Source organism: Macaca fascicularis, chromosome 18, assembly GCF_037993035.2.
Source record: "Macaca fascicularis isolate 582-1 chromosome 18, T2T-MFA8v1.1".
NCBI classification, from domain to species: domain Eukaryota; kingdom Metazoa; phylum Chordata; class Mammalia; order Primates; family Cercopithecidae; genus Macaca; species Macaca fascicularis.
This window is the reverse complement of record NC_088392.1, coordinates 56,402,106-56,422,152: the sequence shown is the minus strand read 5'-3', so window position 1 is coordinate 56,422,152 and position 20,047 is coordinate 56,402,106. Positions and strand designations below refer to the sequence as shown.

General features: G+C 36.7%; 1 protein-coding gene across 1 annotated transcript in view; it reads right to left on the bottom strand.

Moving 5' to 3' along the window:
• The window catches only part of CCDC178 (coiled-coil domain containing 178), a 462,699-nt gene extending 447,634 nt beyond the window's left edge, over positions 1 to 15,065 (bottom strand). Inside the window, exons 1-2 of the mRNA XM_074022193.1 lie at positions 14,926 to 15,065; positions 14,200 to 14,315 (exon numbers count right to left, since the gene is read on the bottom strand). The gene's annotated coding sequence lies outside the window, so the exon portion shown is untranslated. The remainder of the gene's footprint in view (positions 1 to 14,199; positions 14,316 to 14,925) is intronic.
• Positions 15,066 to 20,047: the final 4,982 nt, after the last annotated feature.

The window sequence follows — 20,047 nt, the reverse complement described above, 5'->3', positions numbered from 1 at the left end:
GAGAGAAAGCTGACTCTTTCTTACACTTGATTCCAATTATCTCCAGAGGATTTTAATTAGCCTTACTTAGATCAGGTGTCGTATCTGATCCACTCAATCATTGCTGGGAAGTCAGGATACTTGTACTGTACTGCTTGAGTCTGTTCTCTGGCCCTGGCTACATTCATGGCCAGGGTGAGGATGCTGTCTCCTAACATGGCTGCCCTCATGATGATACTGGGGCTGATGGGGCCGAGGAGAGGAGAGAGAAGCAAGTCTAAGTCGACATTTCTAGAGGCTCTCTTCCAAAAATAGCAGTAATACTAACAGGTGGTGGTTCTACACCCAGCTGAAAAATATTTTGGATATCATGTAGAGATGTTCCTGATACATTTTTTCTTTTTTTTTTCCGCATCTCTGTAAACACCTGGAGATGGGATGTTCCTGATAAGCAGAGTTTTTCAACAGAAAACAAAGCTATATTATGAGGTAACAAAGATTCTATCACTAGAAGTCATAAAGGAGAAGCTACAAAATCATTTATTAAGTATGATATTGAAAAGATTAAAGAAATGTCTAAGAGACTTAACTGAATTATTCTCTAAGATCCACTTTAATATTCTATAATGCTTGATTTATTTCATTTCAGCCACCCATTGTTTCCTTTAGTAACATCAGCTTGTAGTTTTATGTTTATGTCACTGTGACTTATTTAGGAAACAAAGATGAATAGATGAATAAGGCAATTTGCACCCTCAAGGAATGCATCAATTTGACCAGACACACCTTTTTTGGTAATAGCAAGGAATTTTTTCACAGGGCATAGAAGTTGCATGTCCATGAGACAATAAAAATATTAAATCATACATTCCTGCCATCTCTTGCCTCTCTATTTTACATTCTATATTCTAACCACACCAGTCATCAAGACAAGCCATCTGCTTCCATGAAGCCATTCCTTTGCAAAGCCTCTTTACTCTTCCTTTCCTTAGGTCTCTAACTAATATAAAGTTTCCTTTTACTTCTCACTATAAAACATATTTGCTTTCTTCTTTCCTTGTACTTTCTTATCAATTCAGTATCATATTGCACTTATAGTCTCGAATAATTGTGTATTTGTGTGTTACTTTTCCCACTGAATTAAGAGATTTGAAATGGCAAGGGCTTTGTCTGTTTTATTTTTTATAATGAAAGCCCAACAGAATATAAAATTATTTAATTGTATTATAATAAAATGAGGATTGTCAACAATGGGAAAATTTCTGAGAAATGTGATCTTGAAAATCCAAGTTTGAGTTATTGTTAATAAAATAAAGTAAAATAATTAACATTTACATGTATTTTAAAGAGTTTCCAGACTTAATATTTGTTCCTAACGTGAAGGAGCATAATCCTGCCTTAAACATAGAAAAGATTCACTTTTTATAATAAACTATAGGTCAATATTCTAATTACAGATTCTAGGGAAAATATTCGAGTTTTCAAGATGCAATCACTATGATTCATTCTTAACAATTATTTTGGAAGTTATTTCAAGGAACAATGAAGACAAATGATTTGCAAATAAAGCAAAAACAATAAAAGCAGACAGAAATACCAAAAATGTACTTGTCAAATATTGACTGTTATTTTAAGTTCCAAAATGTAAAAATCTTATTTTAGAAAATATATAGTAACTTAATAGGAGACAAGAATAAATCATGCCTCAAGAATTGCTTTTACAAAAATATCTTCTTTACCATCTTTTTTATTATATAATAATAGACTAGATTTTTTGTAACATTGCGAAGATATTACAAAATAGTAAAAAATCATGAAAAGATAATTGTTCCACATCTTTCCTATACACAGTTACAATACTTTATTTTATAAATCTTTAAACTCTATAACTATGATTCCTAATCTCTCCTCTCTTTCTTTGATAAAGTTCTATTGACTTTATATTGTCTGTATTACATCCAATAGATTAGAGTTAAGATGCTTTAAATATTACATCTCATGGTGTTGCTAAAGCCAAGCACATCTTTGGAAAGATTAAATATCATTTTTCTCACATAAATCAAATTAGAACTCACAGAGTCAGTTTCTACCCATATATCCACAAAGATATCTCATACAGTATTCAGAATTTGTCTGAGTAAAGAGATGAGCTTTTCACCTTCTGGTAATTACTTGAGACTTAAAGAGTGACAGGCAATTCAAATCAGCTTTCACGATGTTAAATTATTTCCTAGGTCAATATCATGTATCATGTGTTATTATTTCACCTTTGAGTTACATCAAACAATTTTGCAGTGAATATCCTACAAGCATTTACATTTTCTGACAAAATATAAAGTACTTACATCATTTATATTGAATAAGTACTTTTTGTCTCAAATGTAAAATAACAAATTTTGATAAATTTGAAGCTTCAAAATTCTTATGAAAAAACTATTTTGTGAATTAGAAAGTACTATGCCTGTTTTATTATGACATAGCTTTTGTTCCTGAAGAAATTTATTTCAATTCTATTTTTTAAGAATGTCAATAACTATTTATTGAACACTTCTGCACATGTTTGATAGACATATGGAGGTATATAAGAAAATAATGAGACAACTCCTCCAGAAGTTTTTATTTATTTGGAGAAATTACTAACACATAAAATATCTAGAAAAGTCTTAACCCAAGAAAAACAAAAATGATAGCTTACACCTAAAACATACCAGGTATTCATTTACTCCTCAGCAGCCTACTGGCCCTATTTTGTAGAGAAGACCCTAACGCACTGAGAGGTTAAACCATTCAGGTGCTATCCCTGGGCAGTGCAGAGTCGGATTTAGCCAAGGAGTGTGTCACCACGTAATCCCAGCATCCTGGGAGGCTGAGGCAGGCAGATTACAAAGTCAAGAGATCGAGACCATGCTGGCCAACATGGTGAAACCCCATCTCTACTAAAAATACCAAAATTAGCCAGGCGTGGTGGCACATGCCTGTAATCCCAGCTACTCAGGAGGCTGAAGCAGGAGAATCGCTTGAACCTGGGAGGTGGAGGTTGCAGTGAACTGAGATCGCCAACTTGCACTCCAGCCTGGCAACAGAGCGAGACTCCGCCTCAAAAAAAAAAAAAAAAAGAAAAGAAAAAGAAAAAACAAAAAGAATTAGGGGGTGGATGGAGTGAGGGTAATATAACGTGTTCCTAGGGTGAAAAAAAAAGTAAAAAAAAGAGTTCTCAGGGCCCTTTAATGTGCAATTGGGTGCAGTAATGCTTTTAAATGAGAAGAACGTGTGCAGTATTTTTCAATCAAGCTTTAAATTGTAAGCCTGGTTGAACGGAATCAGGAGAAAGAGTTACGAAGTCTGTGCTTGAGACCATAGAATTAGGCTCAAAGTCAAATAGATTAAAAGTTTAAAAGGATAAAACAAAATGAACAAGAGAAAAATGTTTTTATAAAAGATCAGATTCTTGAGCATAACGCCAAAACTACAAAATGTTTTAGAGCTATGACTTCATAAAAATATAAAGCTTCTCAGCATTATCACTCAAGTCAGGAAAAGATACTGCAAACATGGATAACAAAGACTTTCTGGATTAATATATAAGTAGTTAGAAAAATCAGTAATTAAAAATGAAATACCCAAACAGAAAAGATGAACTAACGACTTGGAACTGGCAACGCCTACAAAAACTGAGAGAGAAAGAGAGGGAGAGAGTGAAAGAAGGGGAGAAGGAGCAGGGTGGGCAGCGGGGGGGCGGGGCAAGAGGGGTGGGGGAGGGAGAGAAAGAGAAAGTTAACATAGGGACAAAAGTCAGTCTTCAGTAAACAATAACAAGATGAAACCATTTTTGCAGAAGTTATAATAAAGTAATAGAAGAATCAAATTATCACATAGCAAAATGTAGTAGAGACACGCAAACTGCAAAAGAGTGGCATAAAAAGTAATAACATTTATGTTGTGAATGTGTATATTAAATCCTATAAGGGAGAAAAAATAATATATGATATAAATATTACACATTCCTCTTTGAGAAAAGAAAGCATGAAATAAAAAGAACCTCTTTTAATTCAGGGAAACTTCCTTAATGAAATAACAAATGTAAAGAAAAATCACTTTTATCTAGCAATTTTTGTAAATTCAGGTAACCATGTTGTAAATCACTTATCTTCAATGGTCATTGCAACTAGAGAATATAGAGTATTTGCAACCCAAGGAAACAAAGAAAGAAGCTATTTCTTAACAAAAGTAAGCTTAAACTTGAGATAGCATTACTGTTAAAGGTAGATTATATATGCTATGTTCCAGCCATTTTGTGTAAAATGATCAATACTTTCATGTTGTAAAATTATTTTCTCTTCCATCTAAAATGGAAAATTTGTTTTCAACACAAGTTTAGTATGTATTTAGATAATTATGTGACATGATAAATGCAAAGCTAGGCGATATTGGTTCAGAAACTGTATTTATATTAATCACTTCAGATACATCTGTACCTACAAAGAATTATCTACAAAAAAATAGCCTCTTGTTGTTCTAAAATCAAAAAATTGCCATAACAGCTTTACTTCAGTAACATAAGAGTAAGCCTCTGATAGCTTCTAAACCTAAATATAATAAAACTATTTGGAGCTTTATTATTAAACATTATTTTTGGTCAATGTGTAACTGTTCATTAGCAGTAAATACAATACGAAATGCACAATGAAACACTTTTGATGAAATAGTCTTTTATATCTTAACTACTCTGGATTATATTTTGGGATTGTGGTAGAAGTAATAATATGGGTTCATTGCACAATTTCCTCTTTCTCAGAAATAGGAAAACTACATTTGCTGACCTCTCTTGAAGACAGTTTCAGGACCATAACTGGATTCTGGCCAATGAAATGTAGAGTAGATCTTGACCTTAAAATCATTCCATTTGCCTCTCCAGCCCTCTTCCTTTCCATGGAACCTTAGAAGCCATGTGTTACAGATGGTAGAGCTGCAGTGAAAGAAGCCGGATCCCTAGACCACTCCTTGAAGAGGACCCTATCAAGGAAAGCTGCCTCATCCACATCACTAACATCATCAAAGAAGAGATCTTTGTTTTGTTAAACCACGGTGATGCTGGACTTTTGCAAAACATAGTCTAACCTGTTATAATAGAGGGCTGCACTATTAAGTTTGTTAACTAATCAAAATGTTAATCAGTAGCTTAAAATCACAATTGCTTAAAAATGAACATGAGCAATAATAATGGAAATGGCTCAAGTGATGATTCACTGTCCTCAAAACCAAAAGAATGACGTCTACATAAGTGAAATACAAATGATTTTACTTTTAACAATGGAGTAATAGAGCATGGAAAACTAACCATTTATATTATTTGGGACATTTTCTGTGTTGAAAGTCAAGAAAACTTCCTGCATACTAAGAGTCTTCACATCTTCCTTAGAACATCTGAATTATAGGCATTCTCAATTATAAACATAACAATTTTTTAAAAATTCAATAACATGATTTTTCACAGGTCATACTGGCTATTCACATCTGGTTATTTGGATGCCACCATCATATTTTTCGTTATTTTCACTTACTGTTTGTGGTGTTATTTAAGTCAATTTACACCAATTCACATTAGGATGATATCTTTTCTGGTAGATATGAAAATAAATACATAGCTACTATAACACAAATTTTCATATACAACTTTTAAACTAATCTTGTTACTGCCAGTGATATAAATACTCCTACTAGGAGCCACTCGATAATAAAGGACGGTAGGTTCCCAGGTAATCAAACTACACCCTCCTTTACCCCAAATAGCACCATATTTGTTAAAACATTATTTTATCAGCTGAAGATATTGAATTATTAATTGCATCTGTTCTCTCTATTCAGCTCCCCCACCCAGCTCATCTACTCCCATTTTTATATCATAACAAGACTTTGTAGTTTTTTGTCTAAAGGTTTTTGGCCTGGAGAAAAGCAGAAGCAGTCTGAAATCTCTTTGATCTTAACTCATGGGATATCCTGGAGAGGAACGTAGGATCAGTGAGGTGTGTAGAAGTATTCCCCAGTGGTGACGGAAGAGGTCTGTGAGCCCAACAAGGCTGTGGTAGCAGCAAAGGAGGTGACCAGATTTTGGAGAGATGACTGCTGGGTGCACTGCAGGCTGCATCACAGGCATGAGAGCTGCCAACTGCACTCAGCTTCTTATGGGCCTGGGGGCCACATGAAGTCAGCAGTGATCTATAAGATCCATGAAAAGGCTGGTACTCTCAGTGGAAGAGATGACACGTGGCAGGAGGGTTTGGTTGGGTATGGGAAGGGGGATACAAGTGATATCAAGATTGACTGAGGGTAAATTTGCTGCTAAACTAGTAGAAAGGCACCATAGAATTGGAATTTAGTTGACTTAGAGAAAAATCTTAAGTGTGGTGTTCTTTACACACTCAGTTTCTGGGCTATGATTCATGCTTTCTATACCAGCAAAAGTATATTAGTAGAGCCTAAACTTTTTTAGCAGAGTTTTTCTAAGCAAACTGTAAGTTTTGCTTAAAGATGGTAGTAATAGATTTCTCCAACCCAAGTTTTAATATAAATCTCCCATGCCCTCTCTATAAACACACACACACACACACACACACAAACACACACAAATTGAATACTCCTTGATGCACATACCAATACCCTGTGATGCTCTTCCTTCTGATTTTACACACTCCAGGTCCCTCTCAGTAGCAAAGAAACACATCTCCTTGAGAAACACATCCAGTAACTTATCTAAAGAAGGACTGAACCTCCCAATAAGGAAACATTATCTTCATGCCGTTTCTACCTATGGATTATTTATGATGCTCTGTAAGATAAATGTCAGAAATATTTTTTTAATTGCATGGCTTTGTCCATAAATTTAATTACTTTTTTTAAAGGTATCAAGAAACAGCTGCCTTGAACTTCTTCAAATCTACCGTCTCTTAAGGAACTAAATATTGAGAACATAGTTACATTGATTAATGTGGTATTAAGGCATATGAAATATGATCTTTTAGAGGCTTAATTATTGCCTTTGTAAGAGAGACTGATATTATCAACTATTCTGAGGTTATGTTTGAATAACAAAGAAATTACTCAGTGTCTGTTAACATTAGTTTAGAAATTTTAACACTCACCAAGTTCTGTTTATTTAAAGCATAACACTCCATTCTACTAGTCATTTTTATAAACCTTGTAGGCTTTAAAGTTTGGATAACGTGAAGGGTATATCGAGTTTTCCTACAAAGGATACATCTAAAATTCTATTGAGAATTGTTACCTAGGGCTGATTTTTCCGCTTCTGCAAAAGGATATCCATGCATTGGCATGGCATCTCCAGAGTATATCCAATTTTTATTCATCCAGATTCCCTAAATGGTCTTCCTCAAAATGCAAACTACTGAATTAATACAAAGCATATGTTGCTAAATTTAAAAAATCTAGTTCATATGAGCTACCAAATTAAAATTTAATAAAAATGGAAAGACTAAGTCTCCCTTAAATATGATCTTGTCAAAAGGTCATGAGTTTTCTTTTCCTACTAGAGGCCTTCAAACACTAGATTGAACACAGGTAATGTACTGCTGCCCTGCCCCCAACCCATCACCACTAGTCACTCAATGTTCCTCCACTTACGATACTTACGATCTTTACCAGAGGCCAGTAAGCCGTCTATAGGGAAGGAAAATATGAGACTAAAATGAATAAGAAAATAAAGATGAATAGGGTGAAGTTTGACAATGTGGTTTTATTTATCCATAAATATAGCTTTAAGCTGTTAGTTGAGAAAATGTAATAAAATGCTAAGGTTTCCTATTATGTTTCATTCTAAACAGTAAAGCGCCTTAATAGCTTCCCACTCCATGACTGACCAATAATTCAATAGCAGATATTCTGTGTGTGTGTGTGTGTGTGTGTGTGTGTGTGTGTGTGTGTGTGTGGAAAGATACTTTCTTATACGTTTCACAAAGAAAATCAAAATGGATATCACTCTGAGTTTATCATTATGCCACGAGGGAAAAAGAGAGTAATGCTTTCATCAGTAATTCTATTATTGAAATATGTTTAAGTATAAATGTTTGGCCTCTTTTAAGTCACTATGACTAAGCAAAGATCTCAATACAAGCAATATTTAATATTTTTCTAGAAATTTGTTAGTATTCAGTAAAGAAATCAAAATTCATCCAACAGTATAGCTTTTGAGAAGTATTAAATCAAGCTGGAAAATTAAGCTTTCCACTAATTTCCTATTGTTCTTAAATTCTTCGTTAAGAGAAACAGTTTTTGTTGCTGCAAAACAAACCAAAGATATAAATAAATATAAATAAATAATAGCACCCAGTAAGAAATCTGTGCTTAGTGAAATAACAGACAAATGAGAGTGCAAATGTGTAGCCATCTGGAGAATAAGAAAATCAAAAGTCATAAGCAGCATTGGGAATTTATTACAAAGAAATTACGCCAACAACTTGGTACAGCAGTTTTCTAAGGACATGTTCAAATTAGTGGGTAAAGAAATACATTTTACACTATATATTTGGACCCTACTGATATCATTTTATACATGATTTCATGGCATAATACTTGCTAAGTAATCTAAATTAGCTTGGCTATAAATGCTGTCATACTGATGTAAAATTTGCTATCACACCACAGTCAGTCCCCAGAAATGACACAGTTTGATGGAACTGTCTAGAGCCAGAGGTTGTGACATTGGGCTGTCTGCAACATTGTTTCAGAGAAATTAATAAATCTGAAAGCAACTGAGGTATCAGGAAGACACAAAATGGAAGGTAGAAAGGAAAGGAGATAATTAAAACTATCTAGGTCAAAGAAACAAGCAAAAGTTCATCCTTACTGTGCTTCAGGAGGGATGTATATTTCACATGGGGATCTGAAATGATTCCCATCATCATAAGATTCATTTTGACATTTCTAACTCTCATCTGCTACTTCAGAATCTAGATGTAGGAGGAGGAAGAGGGAAAAATATTTAAAATGTTCTTTCCCAGTGTCTTCATCAATTTTGAAATTTTCCGCTAATTTTCAATATTTCAGAAATCAAATTCCATTAACAGGTGACATTTTCCTGCTACATCTTCAAATGCGGAAATTGTTATTTTGTTTTTCTTTGAATCCACAGTACCTGGCAAATATTATGTGCTCAAAAATATTTCTTGAACAGAATTATTGAACTAGGAATGACAGACCATCTGCAGAATTTTAGTTTAAAGTGGTCATAATTATTGGAGCAGAAAAAAAAGACAGTTTTAGTTTATTCCACTTAAGAGTTAATTATATTTTTTAAAAAGAGCAATTTTGGGGCCTATTTTCTTAAAGCTATGCTGTTCTCTATCATAGCCACTAGCCATGTTCAATTTTAAATTAAAAATACAGTTCCTTGGCTACATTAGTCACCTTCAAGTACTCAATAGACACATGTAGCTATAGGCTACTGCATCATAGCACAGCTCTATGATTGCAGAAAAGTCTTTTGGTCAATGTTGTTTTAGAGCATGTAAGCACCATATCCTCATTGCATATTTTTCTAAAGTGTATGTTAATTTATTAATTCAAAAAATGTATTCAATATATATTATATGCTTGGCACTGATGGTGCCAGAATAAATGAGACCCTTTTCTAACTACTTCAAATCTTTTGTAGGAACATATCAGTCAACAGTAACAACACAGAGAGAGAGAGACAAGTGCTATGCGATGGAGGGCTTATTGGAGAAGACCATGATTAGAGGCAAAGAATGACCAAGAAGACTACTGAAGTGATCTTAGTAAACATTATTTATAATTATATAATACTATAATAAGCTACACGAAGTAGAAATGGAAAGGAGGAAATAAGAGTCAAATGCTATTTAAGAGACAGAAACAGTGTGATTTGATGATAAATTAAGTGCAGTAACTGAAAAAGAGGGATCTAGAATGACTCCCGTACCTCTGGCATGAAAGACTGAATAGCCTGCACTGCCATTATCTGAAATCAGATCTATGTGAGGAAAACTGGGTTGATAGAGGAGAGAGGACTACTGAAACTTCACTTATGGGTGCTTTTTAATGACGATGGTGTACGTGTGTCCAATACTCATGAGAAGGTTTTAGACTGGAAACAGAGTTTTGGGAATTATTATTATAGAACTATAGTTGGATCAGATCATATAACAACAGCAATGAAGAAAAGGAATTTAGACATTAAAGTCAAGAATAGTTAACATTAACAATTTCTAAAGAAATTGAAGGAAAAAAAATGAATGGGATCATAGAAAACAAAAGAAAGGAGTTTCAACCTGGAGTCAAATTTCCAAAAAGTAATAGAAGACAAAGACTAGAAAAAATACAAACAGGTCCATTTCATCTAGCAGAAGGTCATGAATGACCTTAACACACACATTTCCCATAAGTGATAGGAGCAGAGTTTAGGTAACAAGATGTCCAGGACAGAAAGAATGTGGATGATGAAAGACATTCATAGACCACTTTTTCTAGGACTTGAGCAGATACGAGCTGGAAAGAGCTAGACATGAAGTGAGATGTAGATGCAAAGGAGGATGCTATTTGTTTACTGGTTTTAATGTGGAAAAGAATTGAGCATTTATTGCTGCATCCATAATCTATGCATATAATAGGTTCATCTTAGCTGGTTTGGATTGATTGCAGTTTATTTCCAGAGCTACTGACCCTTGGCCAATGCTGTAAAATGTATTAACTAAAGATAAATGATGTTTTGTAACCATGGATCCATGAATTGTTTCAGAGCAAGATGTATCAGTCTGCTAGCACTGTTTGGTAATAATAATTGAATTTGTAATTGCACCTAATTTCAGTGGAGTCTGGGGGAGGAAGACATTCAAAGTAAAGGCTGGTAACATAGCTAGAATATGTCTATATGAAAAGCTTATTATACGAGATCTCCACTGTGAGATTTGGGTCTCCTGCTACAGAAGTGCTTCACATGCACACCAGTAGTGGTTACAGTCTGGTAGAGGCTAAGAGCACCTGTGTGACCCAGAGGTGGGAGAACAAAGAAACCTGTGCCTGGGAACTCTAGGTCCTTTTTCATGCATATTTTTCTTGTGTTGTTTCTGTGTTATGCTATATCCTTTGCCTGTAATAAAGTTGTTCTGGGAGTACAAACCGAGCAAATGGAGTTTCCTAAGCAATGGAACACTTAAGGTGATTAAAGTGTAATTACCTCTGACTCATATAACTTCTCTAGCAAAAATGCTCAGCTTTTGCAGCCTCTCAAAGAATTTGTCACAAGTGTAATTTTTAGACTCAACAGTTACAATTTATGAGGATAGTTTTTAACCTCAAGGAAGATAAATTTAAATAATAAAGTCTCATTTACACAAAGAAAAATTTTAAAGAAACAAAAATAATTGTCTAGTTTGTCCATTAAACAACTTACCATCAGTACAGGGATGCTCAAATAACTAATTCCCATGCAAACTATAACTTGTTGGCTGTGCTCTTTTACTGTCTATTCAACCATATTGTCGCCCCTCCACCTTTGCTTTTCTATTTAACATGCCCAGGTATCTCATCCAGTTCATTGGTTTGTGGTTAAATCCAAAGGTTTTCCAGCATCTAAGGGCAGGCTGAATCCCTTCGGTTCACATGAAAGATCTTCTAATTATCTCTGTTCACACACACATTCAGTAAGTACCCAGAAAGTGAGGCCAGATGGTAATGTTCATAGATATAAACTAACACAAAATAGACATATCATGATTAAAGTAGTTTAATCAAATGCCAAAGAGCATCTTTTTTCAATCAGTTAGATGTAGAATTCAGTTCCTCACGGGCCCCGTTATTGGCTGGCTATCTGACCTTGGGAAGGGTAGTTAATGTATTTGAACTTCAGTCTTTGCTGTGGAAAATGGTGACAATAATATTTCACAGTGTGATTGTGAGGGTTAAAATAAGATAATGTGTATAGAATATTTAGTCCAGTCACCAGCATACAATAACAACAGCAATGAAGAAAAGGAATTTAGACATTAAAGTCAAGAATAATTAACATTAACAATTTCTAGAGAAATTGAAGGGAAAAAAAATGAATGGGATCATAGAAAACAAGAGAAAGGAGTTTCAACCTGAAGTCAAGTTTCCAGAAAGTAACAGAAGACAAAGACTAGAAAAAATACAAACAGGTCCATTAATACATGGTAATAATTTAAATTCAGTGAACTAGGGTTCATTAACAAATTACATGTCCATAAAAACAATGCGTGCAAATATCAGTTTTCTAATACAAAGGTAAGTTTAAATTTACCTAACTGAATTTTTATGAACATTGACTGACTATATAAAGGGACTATGGCCAGACCACATATGAAAATAAAACTCTAATCCACACATCTGCACCAACCAGTCCAGAAAGCCAAACCATAACTTCCACACTGATCAGCCTGGAACAGTCAGGACTTTGTTGATGACTGCCAGCTTTCCTAATTATTGCTCCTGGTTCCAATTCAAGACCAAGCAGAGAAAGCCAAATAAGATCCTCAGACCAGTCATATAAAATATCCTGCTTCTAGTTAGCCCTCCTTCAGCATCACCATGTCAATAACCTCCAATCAAAACATACCTGAAGCTTTATAGCTTTCCCACTCCCCTGTCTGCCTTTGAGTCTCTGTCCAGTGCAAGTGATAGTGGCTGACTCCCTTCCTATAGCAAGATCTGAATAGATAGCCTCTGCTTCTTCTAATGTGAGTGGTCTTCTTCTATTTCAGCAGCATTATAAATGAAGTTAAAAGTTCAACATCGATTTTAAAATGCCATATACAGCATACACACCACACACACACACACACACGGCAAACACACACATAATTAGTGTCATTGTGCAGAAGTTACCATGGCCTTAGAGCTCACACACATGCAATCATCTGCTTGTAGATGTTCTAATTTCCCACCAGGTATATAACCCAGATGCTTATAAAATAATCAATCCAATTCTCTCCCTGTATCATTTCCTCAATACAAATTCTTCAACTACTTTAAATATTCCAGTGCTTAATCTTTCTGCTTTTCCCTGCTCATTCACCATACATCATCTTCCTTTCCATTTTGTCTGTATTCCACAGTCTAGCATTTTAGCAGCCAATATTCTCATTGATCTTCAGTCCCATAAGCCTAGATAAACTCTGAGTAGACAAATATGGATTTTTCCCCAGCAATTCTCTTTCCTAGAGGGCTCCTTTTTTTGTGAAATTGTTTTCCCACTCCATCCACATAGTCTGACATTGCTGCCAATTGTAGTAATCCTATCCCCAACTTAAATGCTCTTGGGACAGACAAATTGAACCAACTGAGGGCAAGAAGAATCCATCGAGTGTTTCTAGATTTTCTTTTTAGGTACAAGTTTGGGAATTTATAAGTCTAGTGCTCTTGGAAATAATGGTTCTAGACTGGTGGAATAAGCCAGTGTGAGAATGAAGTCCATATTCTAAAGACAAAAGAAAGACGAATATATGCAGTTATCCCATTCACTGCTATGGAATATAGAACAGGAAGAAAAATTTTGAGGATGTGGTAGCAAATTAGTTGAGTCTGAAGTTGTGTTGAATCTGAGGTGGCAGCAGGAGAGAGAAGTCTGGGTTGTGGATAAAAGCTCTGGCAGCAATCCCAACACATTCAGGGATAGTGGGTAGACTAACAATCAAACTCATATTTTCGATAGTTCTGGAAATTAGCCAGATATAGTTTATAATAAAATTTTATAGCTACAACATTAAAGTGAAAAGTATTATATATTCAAGACAGAAATACACTAGTTTCTGTACGAATGTCTAAATAACAATTGAACACAAATAGCTGAAAATCCTCTGGATTCTTGGACTTGTCTTGCAACTAGTCATGTCTCTGCGTTCTTAAACTTGGTAAGTGGTGTTCTAAAACCTATTACTACAGCAGGACCAAGGAACAATATTTTGAGGGTAGGAGAGGTCAAGAATGCTGTATTTGGGTCAAGATGCCCAGAGCAATCAATACACAACAGATTATCCAACGATAAATAGGAGTAATAAGCTACCAAGTCAATTCACAAATACTTATTGAGTAGTGGATGAATGTCAAGAAAACAATAATAGAAAATGCTTTGAATTGGCAATCGGGAGATTCTTATATTCCTGAGTTTGAAGATTGCTGGATCTGACTTTTGTCAAGTCATAAATCAGCTCTAAATATCACTTTTCTCACCTGTAAAAGGGAGGTGTTGGAGTGGATCATCTTATTTGGGATGCTTTAAAGCAATCAAGTATACAATTCTCAGCCTCTCCGCCAGGAAGCTGTTCAGTATTTGACTTGAGTAGACACTTGAAAATGAAATATCAAGAAAAGAAATCAATAACAGTTCAAAGGAGTAATACATGAGCCACCACAAGGCGGCCTTATAAGCAAAATAAAAGTCGAAATAATTATTTTAAAGGAGTAAGACGCTAGAGACGCAGTTACAGACAAGATGAAGTTCCTCTAGGCGGCCAGCGGAGGGAGACTCTGCTTCCCTTCCCCCGGCAGTGTGGACGTGGGGCCTGGGGGACTGGGGGAGTGGGGGACTGGGAGACTGGGGGACTGGGGAACTAGGGACTGGGGACTGGGGGACTTGGGACAGGGGTTGGGGGATTGGTGAACTGGAGGCCAGGGAAACAGGGGGACTGCGGGACTGGGGGACTGGGGAATTATGGGACTGGGGATTTGGGGGATTGTTTTCAAACGCTCGGGGCAAGGACTCCCCGCCGCCTCCGGAAGGGGTGAAGAACCAGGCGACTCTAACTCCCGCGGGGCGGCCGGGAATTGCGTTTGGTTCTCCCGCGGGAGTCGCGCAGGCGGGCGACCAGGCCGAGTGGGCGCCGCCCGGCAGCTCCCCGGGCCCAGGGGCTAGCGCCCCCGACTCCCCGCGCGTCTCCCCGAGCCGCGCCTGCTCACCCCTCCGGCTGAGCTGCGGTCGAGGCCCCCAGTCGGTTATCCCGTATCCAGGCAACCGCGAGGGCAGCGGCGGAGGCGTGGCGAGCGGGCGGCTGCCGCTCCGGGGCCTCCGGACTCGAGCCCTTGGCCCCTGACTCCCCGCGTTTCTGCGCCTGATCAGCGCTCCAGGCCGCCGCCGCTCCGCCTCCTCCCGATGCCTTTCCCTTTCTGTTGTAACCGATTTGCCAGCCCGACTCCTTTCCCTCTTTACCGGAGAGGGAAGGAGTGGAGACGAGTCAACGCCCTTTCATACAACAGCGAGGTTAGAACATGAGGGGATCACAGACCGTCCACCTTTGGAAGGACCGCAGGGCCTCTGTCTTTCTTGCCACTTGGGACGATACAACTAGGACTCCATATGATAACCCCATATGGTTTGGTTGTGACTTCAGTACTGAGAAACCTCAACGAACTGTTAAAGGAGGAAAGGAGAACTTTTCCTAGTGTCTGGAAGTGGGGAAAATGACTAATTCAAGCCATTTGTCTAAGGGTCTCTTTCTTTCAAAACCAAATTTTTGAAACATTGATCCTTCTGACAAAATACTAAATGGAAGGCCGGGTGTGGTGGCACACCCCTGTGCCAGGCGTGTCCTGTCCCAGGACTTTGGGAGGCCGAGGCAGGAGGATCCCTTGAGCCCAGTAGTTAGAGGCTGCAGTGAGCCAGGATCGTGCCACTGCACTCCAGCCTGGGCGACAGATTAATAAATAAATCAGTGGCACAAAATGTATCACCTACATTTTGTTTCTTCATCTGTGAATGTACACTGTGAACTGAAATAGGCTTCAGAGAAGGACAGTCGTGTCTTACACTACTCTCACCGTCTTCTTGAATGAAAACAAACACTGGACTATAAACTGAAGACAGTTAAAAAAAAAAAAAAAAAAAAAAAACCGGATCAGAATGAAGATTCACATTCTCATCCAGAGAAATCATTTTTCCAGGCAACACTGAGAACAGGCAATTGCCTGCCAAGGTTAAATCAGCAAAATCTATTACTTTAAGAGGCAATTTAATTAGTAATCCTTTCTAAGAGGGGAAAACCAGCAAGTCCGTACCTGGAATGTGATTCTTTCAGACAAAGATGAAAAGAAGGAAGCAATAACCAGCAAACTGGTGGAAGGTCTTAATCTTAAATTAATATATGCAGAAGCAGAGCTCTTTCTGTAATTAAAAAATAGATTCAAGAATGCACTCCACTTTCCCATCTCCCTCCATTAATTATTAAACTTTGACTTGTTCTCAATACAATGTTAAATTACAAACCAAATGAATCATTTGCATGCCAGTAAATATGTATTCATGAGGGTTCACAATATCTAAATGTGCATATTAAAACAATAGCTAGATTTTTCTCACAAAATAAAACTTTACCTACTAGAAATCTCATTTGTAACAAGTTTCTCTTAATTAGAACTCATTGATAATTGCTAAACCCCTATTGTGGCAGGCAGAATTCTAAAATGGACCCCAAGGACCCTACCCCTTGGTATACATACCTGCATAATCCTCAGGACTTTAAATATGATGGATTTCATTTTCCTTATTAGTTTGTCACATGACACAATTGACTTGAAAGAGGGAAATTATCCAGGATGGGTTGGCCTTGATTGGGTAAAGCCTTAAAAGGGACTGACCTCTTCCTGGAGTCGGAGATTTGAAGCATCAGAGCGATTTATCAAAGGAATGTTCTCTATTGTCAGCTTTGAAGACTGACAAGACCCTATGGCAAGGAAGGCAGGCAGCCTCTAGCAGCTGACAATGATCCCAGGTGACAGCGAGCAAGGCAATGGGGACCTCAGTCCTACAACTGCAAGGAACTGAATTCTACAAATAATCTGGATGTGCTTGGAAGAGAACACTGAACTCAAAATGAGAATATGTCCTGGCTGGGCACGGTGGCTCACGCCTGTAATCCCAGCACTTTGGGAGGTCAAGGCAGGCAGATAACTTGAGGCCAGGAGTTCAAGACCAGCCTGGCCAACATGGTGAACCCCCGTCTCTACCCAAAATATGAAAAAATTAACCAGGTATGGTGGCATGCACCTGTGGTCCCAACTACTCAGGAGGCTGAGGTGGCAGGATTGCTTGAGCTTGAGAGGCAGAGGTTGCAATGAGTCAAGATTGTACCACTGCACTCTAGCCTGAGCAAAAGAGTAAGACCCCATCTTACAAAAAAAAAGGAGATTATGTCCTGCCATCACCTTGATTTCAGCCTCATGAGACCCTGAGTAGACAACCCAGGCAACCTCACTTGGACTTCTTACTTAGAGAACCATGAGGCTAATAAATGGACATTGTTTTAAACTGCTAGACTTATAGTAATTTGTTGCACAGCCATAGAAAGCTAATACACATATTAACTTACTTCACATAAACAAAAGTGGGTATTTTAAAATAAAAAAAATGTAGGTAAACCCAGTAGACCCAGTGCAGGATTGTAGCTGAAACTCAAATAGAACAGAAATCGGACACTGAAAAATCAATACCAGACTTATCATCATAAACAAGAACCTAGTAGTGATGGGGTTTAGGACATGCTACCCTAAAATTTTTTAACCTGAAGAAATTTTAGAAAATTGCGGAAGCAGGAAGGTCACTCTGACTTTCCTCTCCATCCGTCTCCATCATAAAACCGAGAAAGGATTTTCTGACCTTCCCCAGGCTTAGGTCATAAGACCCTCATATGGGAGGTGCCCTCTTTATCCCTGGAGGAAAGGAGCATCCTTATTCCTTATTGCTAAAGACACAGAGACACAGAGAAGAATCCAACCAAACAGGCCTTGTTAGGTTGCCCCCAGTTTATTACCATTAGCTCATACCCTTTCTGTGTGTAATATTTTTCCACCATTATTCACTCTTCATCAAACCTACTAGAAAAATCACTCAGGTTTAACTGATTCTTTGGATATTTGTTTCCTTATGAAGGCTCCAGGGTCATGTAAAACTTTGGCATGTATGCTTTTCTCTTGTTAATATGTTTTTTTTGTTATAGAGGCCTCAGCTATGAACCTAAATCTATAAAGGAAAGGATATTTTTCCTTCTGTGCAATAGGCAAGGTGATCTTATTAGCAAATAGCAAACCAGATTTTCCACAAAAGCAGAACAAACATATTCAATTTTTCTATAGCAACAATAAAAGACAGAATAAAGTGATATAATAACTATGCATAGAGAAGACAATAATCAAATAAAAATACATTTCCTACAAAACTATCATTCAGGAGCAGAATTAAAACTATTTTCAAATTAAAAAAAAAAAAACAAATTTTACCATTAGCCGACCTACACTGAACAATGTACTTTAGGAAGAAAGAAAATAGTGAGTAAAGACATTGGACAGACGTATAGGTAAATCTAAGCAAGCTTTCAGTATATGAAACATTTTCAGCCATACAATTGTCTTCCTAACCATCTTTTATCCAATTAGTCCTTAGGACCTGAGCATGCTTATGTTTTAATATATTTCCTGACAATGCTAGACTATTTCATGAATTATATTTACCAACGAGTATTCTATGCTCCTTTTAAAACTTACATCAGAATTATTTGCAGCCACTTTTAGGGTAACTAAATGCATATCACACCTGTCATGGAGAATGAGCTAAGTCCTCTTACTAATAATAATGTTTTATTAAGATAGAACATAAGGTTCCACAGTAGGTGATTGGAGCTGGTATCTAATTATATCTGAAAGAGTGACATGATAATCAATTTTTCTAAATTAAAAATTGTCTTTGGCAGCCATTCTCCAAAATTCAATTTGCTTACATCAGATTACTTCTTACAGCAACCAATTCGTTTTTATGTTGTAACTCACACTGATACACAATGCGGAAGTAAGAAGTTCCGAATGAGTGTTACTGATATTTCCCTCTATTGGCCTATTCTTTCAAATATTTCAAAATCAGACTATTTTGCCTTTTCATAAATGGTATAGAATGTGGAGACAATCTTAACCCCATTTATGTGCTAAAGATTACCATTACAACTTCCTAAAGCTAAAGTTAAATGATCCTAAATGCTAAACGTTCCTACAGATATCCCTGTTGTCACCCTCTGTGAGTAAGTTGTAGTCATTTATCCAGGCCAGCGTGCCTCAAGTTTCATCATAAGCTTTAATTCATCCCATCTGCTTGTCATAAAGCATGTGGATCTGCTCTCCATCTGTATGCTTTTTAGAATACCTAGGCCCCAACACTTCATCAGAGAACACAGCCTCAGACTCTCTCTGGGCAGTTTTAATAAAGCTTGCCTGAAAGGATACAATTTACAGAATATAAGTTGTTTTAAAGATGTAAAGTACTGTGCCTTTTGGGCATGCTTTCAATTCTTTTTCTGAATCAGATGAAACCAACACCAGATTATTGATTCAAACATTATTACCTTACTACATTACAGTCATTTTTACTGTGTTCCATCACTCTTTCTAATTTATCAAAGAGCACTATATTAAAAAGACATATGAAACATACCACTACACTTTAAAAAGTTTCAAATGATATTGTCCATCATATCATTCAATGGTCCCATGCAAAATTCTATGTAAGAAACTGGGGTGTGTGTGTGTGCACACATGTGCATGGGCTAGTGTGAGTGGTAGAGAGAGGGAAAAAGTGAGAGAGTTTTAAGGAGGTTGAGTGCAAGGACAAATCAGACAGCAGTTGTTTAACCCAAGAAACTAGTGCAAATCATGTATAAATTGTGAGATTTATATAGCTGAATATCCCCTTATGTCTTCCCTACCAGATGTTAAGCTTAATATAAGCAATTATGTTAACTCTTTGGTCCTGATTTTCTACTGATACTTACATTATATCAGTATTTCATTACATATTTTTGTTGTATTGGCCTTAAATTTTTTGTGAAAAGAAGTGAGTTATAGAAAAGTAAAAATAAAAGTGAATATAAAGGGAATGCTCAGTAAAGATACAGCCTGTGAAATTCATGTCATTTAATAAGCTGTCAATATTATTTCTGCACTGTTTGGGGAAAATTAAATTGTTATTCTCTAAGACAGTCATGATGTTACTTGATGCATAACACTCTTAGCACATCCAGATATTTCCTATAAGATAGCATTG